This window comes from Neophocaena asiaeorientalis, unplaced genomic scaffold, assembly GCF_003031525.2.
Source record: "Neophocaena asiaeorientalis asiaeorientalis breed wild unplaced genomic scaffold, Neophocaena_asiaeorientalis_V1.1 scaffold558, whole genome shotgun sequence".
Classification (NCBI taxonomy): Eukaryota; Metazoa; Chordata; class Mammalia; order Artiodactyla; family Phocoenidae; genus Neophocaena; species Neophocaena asiaeorientalis.
Genome location: NW_020172780.1, coordinates 1,418,666 through 1,441,886, shown reverse-complemented (window position 1 = coordinate 1,441,886; position 23,221 = coordinate 1,418,666).

Here is a 23,221-nt window from a genome sequence, read left to right as displayed (position 1 = left end):
GAGTCAGTGCCCTACAGCTCTGTCAAGAGGGACCAAGCCCAAAAGAACTGCCTTTATTAGCCAGGGAGAACCTTAAAATAAAAAACAAACAACCAATCAGTTTCTATAACAGTTAAAGTCTTCAGGGGAAAAAGAAAATCTGTAGGAACATAAAACTGCCCCAAATGGAAAACTTTAGGCTTAAGTGAGAATCATTTGTTCCTGTAAAATATTTTCCACTACATTTTGTGCCGCCCCTCTCTCGCTGCGTCATATTTACTTCAGGTTTTCTTTTGAGAACCAAGTCATTCCAAGGCTGCAGTGCCCAAGCTCCACTCCCAGTCCACACCCCTCCATCTCCAGAAACAACATCATCATGAATTTGCTTTCCTGCAGCCCACACTTTCTTAGTTTTGCAATGTAAGTGCAAGTGTTCATTTCTAAATTCACACGAATGACTTCATACAGTATATAAAGCCTGGAACTTGCTTTGTTCATCCAACTGTGTGTTTATTAATTCATCCGTGTTGATATGTGTAGATTTAGTTCATTCCTTTTTATTGCTGTACTGCATTCCATTGTATTAATATACCACAGTGCATTAATTTCCTCTCCAAATTATGGACATCTGATTTTTGACAATTAAAAGCAAGGCTTCAGTAAATATCCCTGCACCAGTGGCCCTGTTAGCAAGTTCCAGCTCTTCCTGCTATTTTATTTCTATTTACAAGAGATAATAATACCACAAACAGTTAAAAAAATTAAAATTAGCCAGAGGTTATTAAAAATATCTTTATGCCGTAAATTTGAAAGCCTAGATGAAATAAATATATAGAAAAATATGATAGCTAAGCTGACTCAATATGAAATATTCCTGAATAATCTTATAGCCACTAAGAAATAAAATCAGTAATTAAAAATCTTCCCACACCGAAAAAAATCCCAGTATGATTTTATCAGAAAGTGCTACCAGCCTGGGAAGGAACCCATAATTCTAATACTTCACAAACTTTCCAACATATATACATATACAAGAGGAAGAAACACTCGCCATTCATTTCATGATGCTAACATAAGCTTAATGCTAAACTCTGACAAATCCCACATAATTTGCCTTATGTGGGAAAAGCAAATTACAGGCCAATATTCTCATGAGCAAAGTTGCAACACTTCTGAACAAGCATTAATAAGCCATATCCAGCCATGCACAAGAAAGATAACGCCTCACGATCGAGTTGAGTTCATCTCCCCAGGTTTACAGAGCCATATCTGTGTGATAAGCGCTTTTCATTCCACACAGGTATATGCCAAGGCATTCTGGTCTGATCTGTTTGTCATTTGTCTCTGTCTGTGATAATACATCAGTACTATGTATAACACATCTTGGAATTTTATAGCACATGTTCCCCTACTGTGTTCATTTCTGGTGGCCGCTGCAACAAATTTCCACAAACTTGGTGAGATAAACAGAAATTTATACTCTCACAGTCTGGAGGCCAGAAGCCCGAGATCAAGGTGTCGGCAGAGCTGTGCTCCCTCCAGAAACTCTAGGGGAGGTTCCTTCCTGCCTCTTCCCACCTTTTGGTGGCTCCAGGCATCCCATGGTTTGTGGCCACATCACTCCCAACCCTGCCTCTGTACTCACACAGCCTTCTCTCTATGTGTCTCTCTACACTTTCTCTTGAAAGGGAAACTGGTCATTGGATTTAGGGCCCATCCTAATCCAGGATGATCCCATCTTGAGATCATCCTAATCCAGGATGATCCCATCTTGAGATCCTTCACCTAGTTATATCTGCAAAGACCTTATTTCCAAATAAGGTCACACTCACAGGGATATGTCTTTGGACATACATTTCTGAGGGACATGATTCAACCCACTACACCCACTTGTTCACTTTTTCACCACTTGGTCTTCTTTTTCAAATTTGTCTTAGTTTTTGGGCTTTTAGTATTTTAGATAAAATTTTCAATAAATTCTCTAGTTCCAAGAAAAATCCTGTATTCGTTTTCTATTGCTGCTGTAATAAATGTCTACACACTCAGTGGCTTAAAACAAGACAAACTTAAATCTCATACAGTTCTTTAGGTCAGAGGTCGGGTTTAGGTCTCAAGGGGCTAAAATCAAGGTGTCAGCAGGGCTGCGCTCCCTCCAAAGACTCCAGGTGAGAATCTGTTTCTTTGTTCATTTGGGTTGTTGGCAGAATTCAGTTCCTTGAGGTGGTGGGACTGAGATTTCCATTTCTTTGCTGGCTGTCAGCTGAGGATCCCTCCTAGCTCCTAGAGGATGCTGCTTTCCTTGGCTGGTAACCCCTTCCCATATTAAGAGGCAGCAATGGTGCGTGGAGTCTCTCAAGTCTTTGCATCTCACCTGCCTCCTCATGGGTTGTCACATCGCTCTGACCCTTTCATTTAAATCTCTCATTGTAGATCATCATAGTACCCAGCTAAACTCCAAAGCTAAATTTGATGTGAAAAGAGAAAAGTCTCCCAGAATTGCAGAAAATTAAGCCTGAGTTTGTACCTGTCAGGTGGGAGCAGCCCTGGCTTGTCAGCACCATCCTGTGAAAGACCCTCAGCAAAGTCATTAGGTCCCAAAGAGAAATCCTAAATGCAAAGCCATTTCTGCACCTGTGTCCTGCAATAGTGCTGATGCGGACAACAGCTAAGCCACCTTTCATTGCTGAAGCCACCTTTGAAGTGTGGAAATAGAAGCAGCAAAGCTGTTTCCTGCTGTAGAAAGTGTTGTTTTTCACAACTGAGAGAGAACAGACTCTCGAAGGACTTGGTGGCCTCAGAAACCACAGAAGCCGCCTCTGCTCTTGTCCCTACCATCCTCACTCCTCCTTTCTGTCCCTCTGTCTCCCTCACCCTCAGCGTTTTGTGGCCAGCATCATTAGACATCTGTATCTGCTGATGAATATCCAAGCAGTGGGAAGGGAGTGGAGAGAACTGGATCTTTCCCTGCAGTATGAAGATGTCCCTGGAGGAGAGGACAGAGGATCACAGCTGGAGGGAGGAGGAGTTAATGCTACCCTTGGGCTCTGGGTGGGAGGGTCCTGCTCTGCAGCCACCCCTCCCCTCACAGAGATCCATTCCTGTGAGATGGTAATCTGAGCTTGCAGAGGCCATCCCTTGTGTTCATTCATTCATTCATTCATTCATTTGTTTCACACACACTATGGATCCCTGCTCTGTGGCAGGCACCATCTAGTTCTTGGGATGAATTTATAAGACATCTCTGTGGTCAGGGTGTACTTGCTATGCTGGAAGCAGGGTGATGGCCTCCTTCTCACAGCAGCTTTGCTAGAGCAAGATTACCACATGACCCCCACTCTGTAGATACAAAGCAGGAGGCTCAGAGCACAGGGACATGTCTGAGACCATGCAGTGGTCAGCGGCAGGACCCCGAGCGGAACACAGGTCATGTACTGCCACTTCCCCACGTGGCCCTCCAGCTCTCAAGGGCCTGTACTCTAAAGCTGAACTCCTACCCTGTCTCTGGCAGGCAGGCCCCATGAAGTATTTTAAAGCCCAGAGGCTGTTAGCACCTTCTCATTCAATAAACACACTGTCTGCCACGTGCCACGTTCTAGGGAAGCAATGTGATGGAGTGGAAAGAGCTAGAGTTGGACTCTCATCCAGGCTTTATCACATGATAGCAACTGGGTTCTTCTCGCTAAGATGACACACGTCCTACTGGGACAGGCAGGGGGATTTTGTGCCAGTGGCTTATTGAGGAGGGCTCTCTGGAGGAAGTAGTACAGGGTGGCATAAGAGAGGGAGTTATGCCAGGTTAGGGTCTCTGCCAGGGCCAAGCCTCAGCCCGATCCACAGGGTATGGTAGAATGAATGACACAACACAGATACCCCATCAGTCATTGGCCAAGGTCTGATGAGGGGTGGAGTGTAATGGGCAGTGCAGGCTGAGAGCAGCCAGTACTCTCTATAGTGGGAGGCGGGGGGTGAGGGCCACTGGTGGGTGAAGGGAATCTGGGTAGGGCCCCAAGTTAAAGGATCTCAGCTCCAAGTTCTAAGGACCTCCTTGTTTGTACTTTTCTAGCCAGAGAAGTGGCCACTGTTCAATGGTGTATAACATATCTAGTGATGTGTAACAAATTATCCCAAAATTTAGTAGTTAAAACAACAGTAAACATTTATCATCCCCCCAGTTTTTATGGGTCAAAAATTCAGAAGCAGCTTGGGAGGGTGGTTCTGGCTCTGTGTCTCTTGTGAGGTGCAGATGTTGGTCAGGGCTACAGTCTCACTTGAAGGCCTGACTGGGCCTGGGGATCCACTTCCAAGGTGATTCACTCCTTCATGGCCAGCTGTTGGCTGGGGGCTTCAGCTCCTCCCCACTCAGGGCTCTCTTCAGTGTTGCTTGGGAGTCCTTATGACATGGCATTTGGCTCCCCCAGAATGAACAATCCAGGAGAGAAAGGCAGAAGGTTTTCCTATGACCTAACTTTAGAAGACACATCACCTCACTTCCACCACTTTCCTTTGGTTAAAAGTGAATCACTAAGCCCAGCCCACACTCAAGGGTAGGGGAGCTAGGCTCCACCTTTTGGAGAGGAGAGAGTCAAAGAACTGTGGATATATATTAAGCCACAACAAGTGGCATTTCTGAGTCAGTTTCCTCCCCAGAGGCCCTGACTCTGCGGAAGCTCCAGCACTGTAATTCTATTGGGTAAGAACTTGGCGAAGGGTTTTTTGAAAATCCATCAACTGTTTTGCCTCTTGCAACTTTTCCAACTTGGTAATAAGGTTGGATGTGTTTCAGCTATTGAGTAGTTCCTAAGACCATTTCTTTTGGGGTTTCAAATACGTAGGTTGACCTAAATCAGTGACATAACGGGAAGATTTAATTGTGAAGATTTAATTGTGAAGATTTAAACAGTGAATAATTGTTTCACCTGAGCAAAATGACTCAGGGGTCAGCGGGGACGGGGCGGAGGGCAGTGCACAAGGTCACTTTGCTCGTCTTTGGTTCACCCCGTGTGTTCATTCACTGTCTTTGAGTCACAAGGCTCTGCTGTCTTTTAACTCATTTCATGAGAGTTGGCCTGAGATGCCTTAACTATAAATGTTGAAGGGAGCTTTGATTCTAAAGGGTCTTGTCAAAACCATGTGTTAGATGCAATTTTAGGAGTAAAACTAGTTCATTGGGAGCTGCCTGCGGGGCCTCAACACCTCTGGCTTGGGGTTGGCACAGGTTGAGGACTCTGCTCTTGACACTGTGGTGTGGGGTGCGTGTGACAGGATCAGCCCCAGTCGCCTATTGAACTTCCCAGGCCCGGCACTGGGTGGCTCAGTGTGTATCTGGTAAACATATGTGCCCCCTGGGATGGGAGCCTCTCCTGTTGGTAAAAGGACAGTCTGTGAATGAATCTAAGGAGATGAAGGGAAGTATTCATTGAGCACTTACGGTATACCAGGTGCTTTAAGAGGCATTGCCCATCAACTCCTCCACAGTGATAGGGACAGGATCCAGGAGGCATGTGGTCTCCACTTAAGGGGGAGGGGCTTCTTGGGGGGTATGGACAGGGGGGACAGTGAATGAAGGGGTGGTATGGGGTGCTCACTGCAGCAGGCACTGGGCCTTCCAGGTGCCAATTCGTATGAGTCTCTCATCTGCCCAGGCCACAAAACAAGGGGAAGAGCCAGGGTGGGAACCCCGAGGGCCCCCACCCAGCCTTGGGATTGGCTTATTACTTTTCTTCTGACCCAGAGTCACGAAACTGGGGGTGTCAGTTCTGTCTTCACAAAGGTGCATGTCTGCAGGGTCAGGCAGGGGGAGCAGGTCTCCATCCCTCCCCTGGTGTGAAGAATGCACCTACATCCCCAGGGTGCTGCCAATCTCACTGGATCCACATGGCTTCTTCTCAAGTGCTCAAGGTTAGGGGGATGCCCATTTTACAGACAGGGAAACTGAGGCTTTCCTAAGGCCACTGAGCTCATTGATAAAGGACTGGGGCTCAGGCTCAGGCTCAGGGGCCTTTTGACAGCTTCGACAGTGAGTGTTGTGGCAGCTCTGTGCACAGAGCTGGGATCCCCCGTGAGAGAGGCAGGCAGGGCCCACAGTCATGGCCGCACAGTCCCCTATCAACACTGACAGCACAGGTCTCAGGACACCTCCCTGTGGGTCCAGAACCTGGACTCAGAATGCTTTTTAACGCCGCACTCCAGCAGGGGCTCTTTGTGATGACTTCCCTTTCTCCCCTTTCCTTTTGTCCCTCTCTGTCTTGCCCCACCGTCCCTGCCCTCTCCTCTCTCCTCCTCTGCCATCTGGGTCAACCTCAGGAGATGGGCAAAGCCTCACGCTGCTCAGCCCCTTTCCTGCTTCCCATCATGGTCAGGATGAATTTTATCCTCCCCTGTGTTCAAGTTGGGAACTTTCGGTTGGCCCCCAGCTCTCACTCCAGGCCACTCCCACCGCCTCTGCGCTGGCCCCCTTGACTCATGCTACCTTTTCCTGTGCTCTGCTGCTTATACCCTCATCCTTCAAGGCTCCCTGCAGTGCATCCCCACCCAGCAGCCAGAAGCCTTTCAACCTGTAAGTCATCTGTCCTCCCTATAAGGGCTTTCCACAGCTCTTAGAACAGAACCCAGACTCTTCTAGGCTGACAAGGACTCCAGGACGGCCTCAGCCTCCTGCTCAGGTCACAAGCATCTCTGTTCCTGCCTCAGGGCCTTTGTGCCTGCTGTTCCCTCAGCCTTTCCCATCCTCTGCAGGTCAGAGCCTCCCTCCCTCCCTCCCACATCGCCATCACCTTCCCTTATTTTGCTTTCTTCATTGAACTTTCAGTCTCCAGAAATTCTGATATGAGTATTGCTACTCCAGCTTTCTTTTGATTTCCATTTGCATGGAATAGCTTTTTCCATCCCCTCACTTTCAGTCTGTATGTGTCCCTAGGTCTGAAGTGGGTCTCTTGTAGACAGCATATATACGGGTCTTGTTTTTGTATCCATTCAGCCAGTCTATGTCTTTTGGTGGGAGCATTTAATCCATTTACATTTAAGGTAATTATCGATATGTATGTTCCTATTACCATTTTCTCAATTGTTTTGGGTTTGTTATTGTAGGTCTTTTCCTTCTCTTGTGTTTCTTGTCTAGAGAAGTTCCTTTAGCATTTGTTGTAAAGCTGGTTTGGTGGAGCTGAATTCTCTTAGCTTTTGCTTGTCTGTAAGGGTTTTAAATTCTCCATCAAATCTGAATGAGATCCTTGCTGGGTAGAGCAATCTTGGTTGTAGGTTTTTCTCCTTCATCACTTTAAACATGTCCTGCCACTCCCTTCTGGCTTGCAGAGTTTCTGCTGAAAGATCAGCTGTTAACCTTATGGGGATTCCCTTGTGTGTTATTTATTGTTTTTCCCTTGCTGCTTTTAATATTTTTTCTTTGCATTTAATTTTTGATAGTTTGATTAATATGTATCTTGGCATGTTCTTTCCTTGGATTTATCCTGTATGGGACTCTCTGTGCTTCTTGGACTTGATTAACTATTTCCTTTCCCATATTAGGGAAGTTTTCAACCATAATCTCTTCAAATATTTTCTCAGTCCCTTTCTTTTTCTCTTCTTCTTCTTGGACCCCTATAATTCGAATATTGGTGCATTTAATGTTGTCCTGGAGGTCTCTGAGACTGTCCTCAGTTCTTTTAATTCTATTTTCTTTATTCTTCTTTGCAGTAGTTATTTCCACTATTTTATCTTCCAGGTCACTTATCCGTTCTTCTGCCTCAGTTATTCTGCTATTGATCTCTTCTAGAGAATTTTTAATTTCATTTATTGTGTTGTTCATCACTGTTTGTTTGCTCTTTAGTTCTTCTAGGTCCTTGTTAAACGTTTCTTGTATTTATTCTATTTCCAAGATTTTGAATCATCTTTACTATTATTATTCTGAATTCTTTTTCAGGTAGACTGCCTATTTCCTCTTCATTTGTTAGGTCTGGTGGGTTTTTGCCTTGCTCCTTCATCTGCTGTGTGTTTTTCTGTCTTCTCATTTTGCTTAACTTACTGTGTTTGGGGTCTCCTTTTTGCAGGCTGCTGGTTCATAGTTCCCGTTGTTTTGGGTGTCTGCCCCCAGTGGCTAAGGTTGGTTCAGTGGGTTGTGTAGGCTTCCTCGTGGAGGTGACTAGTGCCTGTGTCCAGAACCGTCTGGTTCATTTGTTTATTCTGTCTCCCTCGCAAGAACATGAGCCCCATGCTCGAGGACAGGAACCTCATCTGTCTGGTTCCTCATTCTTCTGTGGCCCCATTTCCTGGTACAGGCTGGCTGAGATGGGGGATGAGTGTGGGAGTAATGATTTCTGAAAGCCTCCCTGACCTCTTTTTCCAGCCCCCTTCCAGGGTGCTGTGATGACCTCTGACCTTGAAGCTGCACATTGTCATGATGGCCTCTGCTGACCCTGGAACATCATTCTAGAAGCAGAGGCTCTGGCTGTGTGGAGTTTTTGGTGGTGTGTACAGCCTGGAGCTCTGAGCTCACTGGTGCAGTGGCTAGTTTTACATATATCTGCCTGCATGCTTGCAAGGCACATCACTACTAGGGTATGGGCTCTGGAAAGCAAAACACCAAGTGACAAGAAACCCCACCCTGCCAAGGGCAGGGGCGCTGATAAGTGTATGGCCTGTTCTTGGCCCAGCCCGCACATTTCAGTCCTCCCTGCATTGCACATCCCATGCACCATCCTCCTGGGGGCACCTCTTTTCTCCCCACACTCTCCCTCCTCTCCTGAGAGCTCATCAAAGTCACACCCCTCACCTTGGCCTGGCATTGGTGATGGTGATGGTGATGGTGGTGGTGGTGGTGGTGATGGTGGAGGTAAGGGTTGATGGTTGATGGTAATGGTGGTGCTGACAAGGGTAGGAGTCCCTCTCAGGACAGGCTTATGCTCAGCATGCTCCTTTAGTCCCATAATGCCCTGTGCTGGCTGCTGATGTGATCTGTCCACAGGGGTGGGGAGATGAGAGAAGGTGGGACAGAGGAGGGCAGCCCAGGCAGGGGATGGGGCTCTGCGGGGAGAATGGGGGAGGGTCTGGAAGGAGTTTCCTCCCAAGGCCCTTCTCACCCTCTCCTCCCCTCCTTCAACCTCCTGCTCCCTCCCCCCACAGCAAGAGGGCTGAGGAAGAGGGCTGAGTTCCTGTGAAGTTGAGTGGGGGAGAGGCCCAGAGAAACTGAGAAGGGAGAGGGGTCAGAGTAGGTCTGCAAAAACCCCGCCCCCACCTAAGAACCCTAGAACCTGGCTGGGAGGTGGTGGAGGGGGTTGGATTTGGACCCCAGTAGGCCACCCATCTTGGACTCAGTGACCTGGCACAATCTGTGACTTGTCTGAGAGCCATTCAGCCTCTGGAGGTTGTGAGGGTCCCCAGGTGGGGACATGTGGGAGGTCACATTATCAATGACCCTGCCACCACTGAGGAGAGCATCACTGGTGGATCACATCTGGCTCTGGGAAGGCCTCTAAGGTCAGGGAACCCTCACACATCCACACTGGCTGTCCAGCTGGACACAATCAGAATCACTGGGTCTTCTAGGCTGGCAGGGAGCAGCAGTGGCCATACCTGATCATTGAACACTCAGCCTGCTACTCTGGCCCTGGGATGCCACAGAGCTTACATTTTGGAAGAGGTGGGAAACAAGTAGACAAGATAAGGCTGGCTTTGGAGAGCTTGTGTGGAAATGAAACAAGGACCTGGATGGGAGGAATGGCTAGGGGAGACGAGCGGTCAGAAGGATCTCCCTGCTCAGTGGCAGGGAAGAGCTGGTTGGTTTTGGTAAGATTAAGGGCAGTGGAAGTAGACAGTGACAAGGACAATTGGGTGTGATGGGGGCTCTGTGGAAGATCCAGCTCAGCTGCCCACATGGCGGAGTACAGGTTGTAAAGGAAGCAAATAAACAAGATTAGAACAGATGGTGATGAGTCCTGGGAATAAAAGAGGTGATGGGGTGGGGAGTTCTGGATGGGTGGAAACCAGAGTGGCCCCAGGAGGCCTCTGTGAGGGGCTGCCCGTAAGTTGATACATGTGACATGCCTCCTTGCAGGGCATTTACACTCTGAGGCAGGAACACATGTGCCTCATTGGGGGATTACAAGAGGAACAATATCCCTGCAGCAGAATGGGTTGAGGGGAGTCCCAGGAGAAAAGGTAGGGGAGATGTCTGCAGCCAGCTCACTGGGGTTCTTCTGGGCCACAGTGAAAAGGGAGGAGCCATGGCAGGGTTTTGAGGAAGGGAGGGACCTGTTCTGTTTTTTAGAAATATTCCATTTAAGAAACTTAAGAAACAAAGCAAGCAGAAGGAAGGAAATAATAAAGGTTAGAGCAGAAATATAAGAAATAGAAAATAAAATAGAGAAAATCATTGAAACAAGAAGTTGGTTCTTTTAAATGACTAGCAAAATAGATGAACACTTAGACTAAGAAAAAACAGAAAGAAAAATCATATTACTAAAATCAGAAATGAAAGAGGGGATATTACTGCCAATCTTAGAGAAGTAAAAAAGATTATAAAGGCATACAATGAACAATTGTACACCAACACATTAGATAACCTGGAAGAGATGGACCAATTCCTAGAAAGACACCAAACTGACTCAAGGAGAAATAAGAAATCTGAATAGACCCCTGACAAGTAGAGAGATTGAATCAGTAATCAAACCCATCCACGTAGAAAAGCCCTGGACCTAATGGTTTCACTAGCGACTTCTACCAAAACTTTAAAGAATTAACACTAATTCCTCACAAACCCTTCAAAAAATAGAACATGAGGGAACAATTCCCATTTCATTCTGTGAGTCCAGAATTACTCTGATACCAAAACTAGAAAAAACTATCACAAGAAAACAGAACTACAGACCAACATCTCTTATGAATATACAGTCATCCTACAGTATCCTCGGGGTATTAGTTCTAGGACACACTCCCTCCAGCCCCCCCACCCCCATTGATACCAAAATCTGAGGATGCTTCAGTCCTGTATATAAAACGGTATAGTATTTGTATATAACTTACACACATCCTTCTGTACACTTTAAGTCATCTCTAGATTACTTATAATACCTTATACAGTGTAAAGGCTATGTAAATAGTTGCTGGTGCAGCAAATTCAAGTTTTGCTTTTTGGAATTTTCTGGAATTTTTTTCAAATATTTCCCATCCTCGTTTGTTTGAATCCACTGATCCCTAAGATATGGTGGGCCAACTATAGATTCAAAAAATCCTCAGTAAAAAACCTCATAAACAGAATCCAGCAGCACATTTAAAGGATTATACACCATGACCAAGTTAGACTTATCATAGGAATGCAGGTTGGTTTAATATACAAAAATCAATCAATGTACAGTCAATCCTCATTATTCATGGATGCCATATTTGCATATCCACTTGCTTGTTAAAATTTATTTGTAACTCCAAAATCAACACTTGCTGTGCTTTTGTGGTCATTCACAGAAATGTGCCGAGCAGCTGAAATCTGAGTGGCCAACGCACATGTTCCCAGCTGAGGTCAAACAAGGGGACACTTTTCCTTCTTGTTTCGGCTGTCATACTGTAAACTCCTTTTCGATGTCTATTTAATGCCACATTTTAAGCATTTTTGTGCTTTTTGTTGGTGATTTTACTGTTTAAAATGGCCCCCAGAGTAGTGCTGAAGTGCTGACTGGTGTTTCTAAGTGCAAAAACGCTACGATGTGTCTTGGGGAGAAAATATGTGTGTTATACGAACTTCATTCGGGCATGAGCTATGTTCTGGTGACTGAGAATTCATGAACAAATCAACAGTATAAATTAAATCAGGTGTCTTTAAACAAAAATACATATAAAAAAGACTATGTATGGATTGGTTGATGGAAAAGTGTCATATGAGACTAGTGGGATCCTAACCCTATATTTCTCTTAGGAACAGCAGTTCCGTATTTGCTAATTCGGTGTTTGAGTTGACTTTGTAGAACATAACCAACTGTAAGTAAGCCGAATTTTATGTCTTAGTTTATTCAGGCTGGTATGCAAAATACCATAGACTGGGTGGCTTATAAGGAACAACAGATATTTGGAAATTTCTTATAGTTCTGGAGGCTGGGAAGTCCAAGATGAAGGCACAAGCAGATTTGGTGTCTGGTGAGGGCCTATTTCCTGCTTCAGAGACAGCTATCTTTCACTGTAACCTCACCTGGAGGAAAGGATGAGGAAGCTCTCTAGAGTATCTTTTATAAGAGCACTAATCCCATGAGGACACAGCCCTCATGACCTAATCACCTTCCAAAGGCCTCACCTCCAAGTACCATCACACTGGTTTCAACATATGAATTTCGGTCTACGGCATGTCAGTCTGAGGCATTTAGATGGGAAAGGAAGAAGTGAAACCATCTCTATTTGCAGATGATGTGGTTTTGTATGTAGAAAATTCTGAGAAGCCTACAGAAAATCTTTTAGAACCAATAAACACTATGTTTTTTGGGTTTTGTTTTTTTTTACTGGAGTATAATTGCTTTACAATATTGTGTTAGTTTCTACTGTACAATGAAGTGAATCAGCTATATGTATACCTATATCCCCTCCATCTTCACCCCCCTCCCACTCCCCCCATCCCACCCATCTAGGTTGTCACAGAGCACTGAGTTGAGCTCCCTGTGCTATACAGCAAGTTCCCACTAGCTATCTATTTTACACATCATAGTATATTTATGTCAAACCTAATCTCCCAATTCGTCCCACCCTCCCCTTCCACCCCTGTGTCCACATGTCTGTTCTCTACATCTATATCTCTATTCCTGCCTTGCAAATATGTTCATCTGTACCATTTTTCTAGATTCCACATATATGCATTAATATACAATATTTGTTTTTCTCTTTCTGGCTTACTTCACTCTGTATGACAGACTCTAGGTCCATCCACATCTCTACAAATGACCCAATTTTGTTCCTTTTTATGACTGAGTAATATTTCATTGTATATTTGTACACATCTTCTTTATCCATTTATCTGTTGTTGGACATTTAGGTTGTTTCCAGAATTAGAACTAAAGATTTTACAATTTGTATGACCATACAATTTGTAAGACCATGAATAGCCAAAACAATCTTGAGAAAGAAAAACGGAGCTGGAGGAATCAGGCTCCATGACTTCAAACTATACTACAAAGCTACAGTAATCAAGACAGTATGGTACTGGCACAGAGATAGAAATATAAATCAATGGAAGAGGATAGAAAGCCCAGAGATAAACCCACACATATGATCACCTAATTTATGACAAAGGAGGCAAGAATATACAATGGGGAAAGGACAGCCTCTTCAATAAGTGGTGCTGTGAAAATTGGACAGCTACATGTAAAAGAATGAAATTAGAACACTCCCTAACACCATACATAAAAATAAACTCAAAATGGATTAAAGACCTGAATATAAGACCGGACACTATAAAACTCTTAGAGGAAAAACACTCTTTGACATAAACCACAGCAAGATCTTTTTTGACCCACCTCCTAGAGTAATGAAAATAAAAATAAAAATAAACAAATGGGACCTAATGAAACTTAAAAGCTTTTGCACAGCAAAGGAAACCATAAACAAGACGAAAAGACAACCCTCAGAATGAGAGAAAATATTTGCAAATGAAACAATGGATAAAGGATTAATCTCCAAAATATACAAACAACTCATGCAGCTCAATATCAAAACAACAAACAACCCAATTAAAAAATGGGCAGAAGACCTAAACAGACGTTTCACCAAAGAAGACATACAGATAGCCAAGAGGCACATGAAAAGATGCTCAAGGTCACTAATTATTAGAGAAATGCAAATCAAAACACCATGGTTTTTAAAATAAATTTATTTATTTTATTTATTTATTTTTGGCTTCATTGGGTCTTCGTTGCTGCATGCAGGCTTTCTCTAGTTTCGGTGAGTGGGGGCTACTTTTCGTTGCGGTGCGCGGGCTTCTCATTGCGGTGGCTGCTCTTGTTGTGGAGCACGGGTTCTAGGCACACGGGCTTCAGTAGTTGTGGCACGTGGGCTCTAGAACGCAGGCTCAGTAGTTGTGGCACATGGGCTTAGTTGCTCCACGGCATGTGGGATCTTCCTGGACCAGGGCTCGAACCCGTGTCCCCTGCATTGGCAGGAGGATTCTTAACCACTGTGCAACCAGGGAAGCCCTCACCATGGGTTTTTATACGTCCTTTTCAGAAAACAAGCTTGGTAAGATCCAGTCTTCAGACTGTCCAATGCCCTTACTCTTCTAGACTTTCCAGATATTTCTACAACTTAAAATTTATAGGTGTTCTAAAGGGAAGTTGACTGGGGGTCCCTAGGCCTTTAAGCTTGGGGTTAACCTTAGGACCTGTGGTGCTAAGGCCTTGGTTCTGTGATCCTACAGGGGATTGTGAGAGCATAGTCCCATTTGGGGGCGAACAGTCCCAACCAGGTGGAGTTAAATGCTAGGTCTGGGCACTTCATTAAAACCTGTGTTCAGAGAATTTTCACTTTTTGAAAAGGTAACATGACTCACACAGATACGAAGTGAGCACATGCCAAAGATCTGATCTGAGAATCACAAAGACACTCCAGCCCTCTAGCTCAGGCACCGCCCCACCCTCCACTCCCCTAAAATTTCTCAATGGAAATGGTTCAGCAGCATATGTTTAGGCAGTAAGGGGAGCCCAAGTGAATGTACAGATAAGTGCAAAGCCATCTGTCCACGGGGCAAAAATCCATTGCCTTCCACCTGCAAGGTTCATTTGTATTTCTATGGAAAAGGATCGTTTGAATTATTATTAGTTGTCTCCTACTTTCACAGTTTTCTACAGTCTTTCCACAGATTTTCCTCACACTTGGTCAAAAAGATGAAATAGCATAGATTCTGAAGAAAAATTGTTTGGGGGCAGGGGGGATATTCATTATCCCAGCCCTTTTTGGCCATCTTTGTGAGATTTTCAACATAAACGTGGTGTTGAACTGTGGTTTTGCATTTGGATTTTCCCCCATTCTATGTTAAATCTAAAAACTTTATACAGACTTTGCCATGATTTAGATTATTTATAATGTTGCATCACAATTATGTATACCCTGATCAGCTGGTGCTAAGACATTTTATTCAGATGTGTTTACTATTGAAGAGGTGCTGCAGGGGTAGAGCTTTGCTGCTGTTGATTTTCACTGAGAAATCTCAGGGGTGCAGGATTGGGGGTGCCTGGGTTGAAGGGCAGGGATGTCCTGCCCTTGGCGCACGTTGGCAGGCTAGACCAGTGGCTGGCTGCTGTAGTTACAAATGGCCCTAGTTCATCTGTTTCACCAATCTTTCCTGGCTTGGCTATTGTTAAAAACAAACAAACAACGACAACAAAAACATTTAAAATAATTCAACAGGTATGAAATGAAGAGAAGGTGTGTATGAATTAAATGATTCTGGAGACCTCTTAAGAGTTCTGAGATCATTCATTCCACAAAATTTTTTTAGACATATTCATGTTTATTTTGCTAAACATTAATAAACATATCATAGCTAGTATATACAATGAATGAGTCTGCAGGTGTACCTTGCATCTATCATCGTAGGATTTGGTTTTTGAGACAAGTACAAAGCACTTTAGAATAGATAACATCTATCTGATTCCTCCAAAGCGTTGGGTTAAGGAATTGGATTAATATTGATTTTTTTTTTTTTTTAAAGAAGATGTTGCGGGCTTCCCTGGTGGCGCAGTGGTTGAGAATCCCCCTGCCGATGCAGGGGACACAGGATCGTGCCCCGGTCACGAACCCGTGTCCCCTGCATCGGCAGGCGGACTCTCAACCACTGCGCCACCAGGGAAGCCCTGATTTTTTATTTTAATAGACTTTACAAATTTTTGAGTGGCTGCTCTGAGCCCAGTGCTGTTCCGGACCCACTCTCCCCCAGAGAGCCTGTGGAAGCTTTGTAAACAGGCTCCAGGGTCACTCAGAAAAGCAGCCTAACCTCCTTGGGGGTGGGTTTTGTGCAGTTTCTGAGTTTCTGACAACTGAAAATTGGAGTGTTTTCACTTTGGATTTACTCCTAGATGTATCTGAATGTGAGCTTAGTAATGTTAGGAGTGATGTGAGGCCACATATTTGTTCCAGGGTGCCTAGGATGTGCTGTGGTCTATTTAAATTCAGTTCCAGGTTCAAAGGGGTTGTGATGGTGGCCTGGGGAGATGTTGTTAGGTGCCGTCCAGACAGTCCCAAGGACACCAGCTCCAAGGAGAGATGATATCGTTGTGGCACCAATAAGAGGCGCTGTACTAAACCTTTGCCTGTGCTGCCTCTTTTAATCCTTCCAGTAACCAAAAGAGGTTGGTTCTTTTATTGTTCTTATGATATAGATGAGGAAATGGAGGTTCAGAGAGGGTAAGTATCTTGCCCAAGGACACACAGTCCCTAAGCGCTCCATCTTCCTGCCTCTCTAGATGAGATGTGGGCACAAAGAACAGTCAAGAGATAGTCACTGCTGTTGGGCATCCACCAGGGTGCCCCAGGGCTTAGACAACAAGGAGTCTTATCCAACGTGTGGGTGGTGGGGGCAGGAGGGTGTCCCTGAGGACAGGCCTCTGAGCTGGGTGGGTGTGAAGGGTCGAGGAGACAAGGTGCGGCCCTCGGCCTTACTTTAACTAGAACAGCTTTCCTCCTAAAGGCCGAACTAAATGCCCTGTTACTAGAAAAAAGAAAATGTGTTTCTGGTCCCAGAGAAGGCTGGAGCCATACTGAGGAGCCTTGAATGCCAGGACTTAAAGAAAAGTTGAAACACTACTACTGAGTTCCCAAGTACATTTCACCCATCTCCCCCTAATATAAACTCTTAATGACCATAGTACAATGATCAAAACAAGCACATTTACCATAGTATATTATCAACTAAATGTCAGAACTTTTCTGAATTTTGCCAAACTGCTCACTGACATTTTTTCTTATTTTGGGATCCCACACTACATTCATTATTTCTCCTGAATCTCCCCCAGGTTGTCATGATACCTGGGGCTTTCCTTGCCTTTCTGATCTGGATTAAAGATTAAACCGATCTCTGTTTTTACAGAATGTCCCTCAATTTGAGCTTGTCCTCCATTTTCTCATGGTTGGAGTGAGATTATGCATTTTGGCAAAATATCACAGTCACGATGTTGTGTCCTTCTCAGTGCATCCTATTAGGCTGTGTTCACACAGCCAACCCCAGTCCTCTCACTGGGATCTGACCTCCGAAGCCCGAGCCTCAGCTCCCAGCCCTCACCCACCCCCCGGGCGGTGAGCAGACAAGCCTCTCGGGCTGGTGAGGTGAGTGCCGGTCAGCACCAATCCTCCGTGCGGGAATCTCTCAGCTTTGCCCTCTCTGCTCCCCTGTTGCTGCGCTGTCCTCCGTGGCTCTGAAGTCTCCCCCCTCCTCCACCTGCAGTCTCTGCCCGCGAAGGGGCTTCTAGTGTGTGGAAACCTTTCCTCCTTCACAGCTCCCTCCCACTGGTGCAGGTCCCGTCCCTATTCTTTTGTCCCTGTTTTTTCTTTTTTCTTTCGCCCTACCCAGGTACATGGGGATTTTCTTGCCTTTTGGGAAGTCTGAGGTCTTCTCCCAGCATTCAGTAGGTGTTCTGTAGGAACTGTTCCACATGTAGATGTATTTTTGATGTATTTCTGGGGAGGAAGGTGATCTCCATGTCTTACTCCTCTGCCATCTTGAAGGTCCCTTAGTGCATCCTATTAGGGCATCTGTGACTCAGCATATCCCTGGCAGCATATCCCTGGTTACATTAGCTTGATCACTTGGTTAAATAGGTTAAATTTCTCTGCTGTAATGTTCCTCCCTTGCCTTCGTAGTTGATGAGTATATTGGGGGAGACGGTGCACATCCTGTTTCTCTTCACATTTTCCCCGTTGCCTTTTACCTCCACTGGGACATTTTGTCTACAGCATTTGTTCCTAGTGTTTGCTTGATGGGGATTCTCGTGTCCCTCTTCCCATCTCCATTTGTTGCTTGAAATTCTAGAAGGAAGATCTGTCTCTTCTCCCGCATTTGTTTATCGACTTCCTCAGTTTTTAGTATCAGTACAGATTCATGGATATTTCTTTTATTCTGGGGGTTAAAATCTGACACCGTCATTAATTTTGTTGCTCGAATTATTCCAGCTTTGGCAAGTAGGAGCTCCTCCAGGTCAAGTCCTGAATTCTACTGACAAGCCCCATCTTGTTTGTTTGTTTGAGCTCAGGTGGTCTGCACTGGGCTGAGCTGCACTGGGCTGCAGGGTGAAAGGCTGGCAGCTGGAGGCCAGGTGGGATTGGCTGCCCTCAGGTTCAAGCCCCCAGCCCCCCTGCAGGTACACATGGAATCTGAAGCTTGGGGACATCAGGGCAGGGTCTAAATGGGCTTCTTTGTCCACTGGTGCTCTTCTTGGCTAAGTGAAGGAAGTGTCCAAAATCGAGATTTGGAATACACTGTTTTTTCCAAGGAAGAGTTGGTCCGGGTTTTAAACACCATATTCTTAGAGCATTAAACTTCAGTGGCTGAAGTTGCACTTGCCATTGTTTAAGTTCATGGTGAAAACATGTCAGCGGTGGTGGCAGAGGACCCCCAACCCGGAGCAAACTCTGTGTGTTCTGTGTGTTTCAGTGGCACAGACAGTAATGAGAGGATCAGAGACCTGGGATGCATCACCCAAGAGCTCGGAGCTGAGGCCAGAGCTGGGAAGGGAGCAGGAGGGCCTGGGGCAGCGAAGCACAGATCTGAACTTCAAAACTCCTGTGAAGTTGTGCATGTCGTTCCCACTGAGGCACTGTCTGGAGCAGCGCAGAGTGTCCGTCTTTCCCATGTTATGGATGAGGCCTTAGCAAACATAACAGGCTTCCCTCATCTAGGCTGTGGTGGCCACCTCCCTCCATCCATCCATCCTCAGGCCTCAGCGCCATGCTCCAGGGACCACTGTCACCAGATGGAATGTAAGGGCATCAAGGGGAGGGGGTCCAGGCTACCAGGTATGGGGGCACTCCTGAAGTCACCTGGGGAAGGGCTTCTTACTTAGAGACCCTGGTGTCCCCAGGCTGATGGGTTGAGCAGCTGGGCCTGGGCCTCCCTGGGAGAGAGGGGCTCACCAGGTCCTGCCCACTGGGGACTGGCCAGCCTTAAGTCGTGTGGCCCAGGGCAGGAGGGGAGCCAGGTGCTGGCCTCCGGCAGCCGTGCTGGGAGACTGGCTTCACATCAGGGCTGTTAGGATCAGATGGCACAGGACGTGTCTGTCCTGCTGCTTCTAGGTTTCCTGTGTCAGTTTGGCTTACCGCTTCCTTCCAAGCCTAAAACAGGCCTGGCGCAGTTTGTCTCCTAGTTTCTTAGTTACCATCTTTTAGAGAATTCTGGGTTTGTTGTGGTGGAACCGAGAGATTGAGGAGAGTGCTATGGCACGTGGGGTGGGAGCGCACATGTGCATGTGTGTGCGTGTGTACATGTGTGTGGGTGTGCTTGTGGCTCCTGCTCACCTGCTGTCAGGATAGGACCCAGGTGGGCCAGCCTTGGTGCCCCCACCGAGGTTGGTGAGACCAGGAACTCAGGAAGGAGGGCTGAACTGTTGAGTCAGGAGGCACTTACCGCTCTCTCACCCAGAACTGCTCTTCCTGAGGCATTTTACACGCTTTGCCACGTCTTCATCTGTGAGTGGAATTAATGATGCCCACCTCTCTGGGGGCAAATGAGGATATCCTCATGTGAGGGCCTGACACGCACCAAGTGTTCAAAACGACTTATTCATTATGTATTCAGTATGTAAATATTTAGTAAACAGTTTTATTTAATTTATATTTGATATACAGTAATAGTTTATTCAGAGTTCCTGTGTGTCTGGGTGGTTGATTCAGCGTGTCCAAGGGAGGCTGATTTCTGGGCTGTCGGCCCAGCAGGTCTGACACACACCCGATGCCGAAGGTGTGCGCTGTGCTAGCTCATCCCACTAGCACAGGAGTTTGGAATGCACTGATGCCACCACCTGTTCTTTCTCCTCCAGGATCAGACCCATGGGGTGGGGGCTGGCAGGAGTGGGTACGAGACTGAGTCTGCTGAGTGATAGGAAGCTTTGATTTGTGCTTCTATGAAATGTCAAAAGCTTACAGGCAAATGCTGCAAAGAAAAGAAAGCATGTCAAGGGAAAATGCTTTCTGGGGACAAAGCATTTCTGCCCTTTATTCTCCTGGTTAGCAAAGGAGAAACATTCCATTGATGGGACAGCTGCTTGGATATTTTTAAACCCAGCAGATAAATGCTTGGAATTATGGTATTTCTGCCATTTTTTCTACATGCTACAGGAAAATCACACTGCTCAAACCTTACATAAAAGACACCATTTTTTGCTGAAGTTTTTTTTAACAAAAAAGTCAACCATGTGTCCAGGCCCCTTGGGAATGAGTTATCGGATGACATCTGGATGGGCTTGCATGAGGTCGGCCCTTCTTGGTGGGGTGGGGGGTTCCTCCCAGGGAAAGACTTGGGGTTGAACCCCAGAAATGTTGCAGGGCTGGCCCCCTTTGATATTTTAGATTGCAAAGAAGCCCTTCTCTGAGAGACATCTGGGTGCTAGCTTTGGGGGAAAAGACCTGGATTTGTACGATTAAATGAAGCCACCTGTGGAAAGCACGTCAAACATAATTCCTGCTCAGGAAACAGAGGAAATTCCCTTCTTTCCTGGTTTTTGTTTATTACGTAGTTTTCAGCACAACAGCATGAGAAAAAAGACCATTTTTGTACAATCCACTGTTGCTTCGTCCCCTCCTCATTTGCAAAAGTTGGTTTTACAAAGTGGTAATTCAGTTTCTACGACTCTGCCTTTTTTCCCGTACTGCTACACAACCCTCCTAATTATTTTAATGGCTACACAATTGTGCATCAGCACTTCAGGAGCAAACGGGCATTTAGCGAGACAATGGCATTTTTCCTAGCTCACAAGCCTGTGTTTTTATTTGTGGATATTACGGGCACAGTAAAGGCCACATTGGGACATTTGGAGCTGTCTCCAGGGGATGAGACAAGAAGAGCAGTGTTACCTCCTGTCCCTGACACTGCATGCATGTCACTCACATGTGAGCACACGTGTGTGTGCATGTCCCTCACTGGCAGTGACAGTGGCCCCAGGAGGCTGGCATTCTGGGTCACAGGCATCATGGAATTGGAGCGAAGAATGCCTGCCACGCTGCCTGTCCTTTTCCAACATGAGAACTGAGAGCACACCAGAAACGTGGGACTGCAGGGAAGCCCAACCTGATAGACTTAGACTGTGGGCGTGTGATGAACCATGAGATCCAGAGGGTTTTAGGTCTACATAGTCTGGACAGCAAGTGTTATCCTGACTTCAGAGTAATCTCTCCATCCATGTGAGCATGTAAAATGGGTCATTGTTCGTGGTGTTATGAAAGCAATTAAGGCTGGGTGCGTTCTGTGGTTCAGGGCTAGAGGAGAGAGAGGTGCCCATCAGAGAAGGAGAAATAACTTGATTGCTAGTTTCCACCCATTTCCACCCTGTGTCGGGCTGAAGGGGCAGAGGGTGGAGAAGCAGCAGGAGAGAAGCTCTCCATCACTCTCCACCAACTCAGCCCAGGGGAAGCAACACTGGCTGGGGCAGAAAGAATCACATGGCTATAGGAGAGTATTTACAAATAGGGGTAAGTTTGCAATATACTGTGGGGTGAGGGAACCACTTTCTAAAACAAGATATTGTAGATTCTGGTTGGAAAATAAAAAAACACATGTAAACACTGGCATGCTGGCATTAACTGGGTACTTGCTGTGAGCTGGGCCCTGCACTGAAGTGGGATGCGTCAGCACCCCATGGAATCCTCCGGCAACTCTGGAGTGCGCCCCGCTAGCAAGATCTCCACTTTACAGATGAGAAGATGGGGTCACTGGTCAGACAAGGGGCGAGCTGAGACTTGAAGCTGGGTTTCATCTGCACTCAGGGCATCTTTTTCCTTTAAAAGGTTTCCTCTTCATTGCACTTATTTATAATTTCGTAAGTAACATATTAGCACATTCTCTTTGCAAGGTGTTGCAATGCTACTGCACGTGTATATGTATAGATAAATTTGCAGGGTGAGAAGTGAAGACTTTGGGGTTTCAGACCCTCTGTGTCCTGCCAGGTCCCTCGCCAAGGGGACCTCAGTGGGCATTGGAAGGCCTCGGACATTGAATTACGAAGATATTTAGTGAGAGCGCAGGCATGGGGGGTGAAGGACACTCAGACCTGGTGGGAGGCTGAGGCACAGCTGCTCAAGGCTTCAGGGTACCAGGCCAGGAACGATGGCTGGCCTGGGCCGGGCTGCCTGCTTCACGCCCATGCCCTATGTCTGCTCAGTGCTTGCTGGTCGTGGTTTCGGCACTTACAACAGTGTGTGACGTGGCCATTCAGTCCAGGCTTAGTCACTTACAGAGGGAATGACCTCAGGGGGGCACTTATCTCCTTGGCTTCCTTGGCAGAAAACTCCGTGATAACAGTACTCACCTTACAGGTTTGCGACAGGAAATAAACAAGTCTGTGTCACATTCACAGACAGGGCTCAGGGGAGCTGACATGCCCTAAGGATCAAAGTTTCAGTTAGCATCCCCCAAACTGAGGGGTGCAGGCAAGTGTGAGGGTAAAATGTGAGTGTGGAGGTAAGCCTGAGTGTGGGGGACACACACACACACACACACACACACACGCACACGCACGCACACCCATAGTCTCCAAAGAACTCTTTAAGCAGATGCATATTCCCTGTATGCTTACCTAGGCATGTATTAAGTGTCCACACACTACAAAAGGGGGTTCAGGGCTTCCCTGGTGGCGCAGTGGTTGAGAATCTGCCTGCTAATGCAGGGGACACGGGTTTGAGCCGTGGTCTGGGAAGATCCCACATGCTGTGGGAGCAACTGTGCCCGTGAGCCACAACTACTGAGCCTGCGCGTCTGGAGCCTGTGCTCCGCAACAAGAGAGGCCATGATAGTGAGAGGCCCGCGCACCGCGATGAAGAGTGGCCCCTGCTTGCCACAACTAGAGAAAGCCCTCGCAGAGAAACGAAGACCCAACACAGCCAGAAAAATAAATAAATAAACAACTGTGGGGTTTAAAAAAAAAAAAAAAAAAGGGGGGGTTCATTGTGGTGATGAAACATTTTAAATGCCCTGTTGCCTCAGAACTTTCTAAAAAGTCTGCAAGAGGGAGGGTGGTGGTTCAGAACAAGAAACAAGACCCCTCCCAACCTGCCGGGGCCCCCTCCTTAGCCCATGACTGTA